Source organism: Mastomys coucha, unplaced genomic scaffold, assembly GCF_008632895.1.
Source record: "Mastomys coucha isolate ucsf_1 unplaced genomic scaffold, UCSF_Mcou_1 pScaffold18, whole genome shotgun sequence".
Taxonomy (NCBI): Eukaryota; Metazoa; Chordata; class Mammalia; order Rodentia; family Muridae; genus Mastomys; species Mastomys coucha.
The window spans coordinates 48,610,250-48,611,470 of record NW_022196900.1 but is presented as its reverse complement, the minus strand read 5'-3'; positions in this window follow the sequence as shown (position 1 = coordinate 48,611,470).

Below are 1,221 nucleotides of genomic sequence, written 5' to 3'. Positions count from 1 at the left end.
AAATCCAGGATGAAATGAGAAGACCAAACCTAAGGATAGTAGGTATAGAAGAGAGTGAAGACTCCCAATGTAATTGGCCAGTAAATATCTTCAACAAAATTATAGAATAAAACTTCCCTAACCTAAAGAAAGAGATGCCCATGAACATACAAGAAGTCTACAGAACTCCAAATGGACTGGACTAGAAAAGAAATTTTTCCTGTCACATAATAATCAAAACACCAAATGCACTAAACAAAGAAAGAATTTTAAAAGCTTCTTCTCACCAGACTTCTCACCAGAGACTATGAAAGCTAGAAGATCCTAGGCAGATGTCATACAGACCCTACAAGAACACAAATGCCAACCCAGGCTACTATACTCACCAAAAACTCTCAATTACCATAGATGGAGAAAACAAGATATCACATGACAAAACAAAATTTACACAATATATTTTCACAAATCCAGCTCTACAAAGGATAATAGATGGAAAACATCAACATAAGGAACAAAACTACACCCTAGAAGAAGCAAGAAAATAATCTTTCAACAAATCCACACAAATCTAATTCCACCTCTTACAACAAAAACAAGTGACAATTACCTTTTCTTAATATCTTAATATGAAAATTAATATTACCAACATATCCTAATTGATTGAAATTAAAAAATATGAGGAATTAGAAATTTGTTGATTGTCATCCAATGTTCTCTCTAATTTGGTAATTGAGGAAATAGGTCCAATATTGTACAATCTATATACACTTTAAGCTTGTTTGTTCATGACCGTGTCTTGCTGTGTACAACATAAGGGTCTTGAAATCTTGCTTCTCCTATCTTAGCCTCTCTATTAGTAGTATTGTTTTTCATGTTTTTACACTATACTATGGTTTTCAGAACAGCTTATATTATTTCAAAAGTATTTATATATCCAAAGAAACATAGACGATTAACTAGGGAGATGGCTTGTAAGAGAACAACAAAGAGTGAGACTGAATGCTTTGCTTGACATTTGTAACTCTTGTATCAGGTTTGAAGAAGAGGACTTTACAAGTTACTCTTTCTCTGAGATGAATGCTTTTCCAAATTATTACAACCAATGAACCTAATGTCTGTGCCATCCTCCAAGCAGAACCATTGCTCATTGAAACAGTTGGTGAATGACTTTTTGGATAGACTATCTTAATATACACACCATTTCTTTTTTTTTTTTTTCAGTAATTTATTTGTTTATTTTTT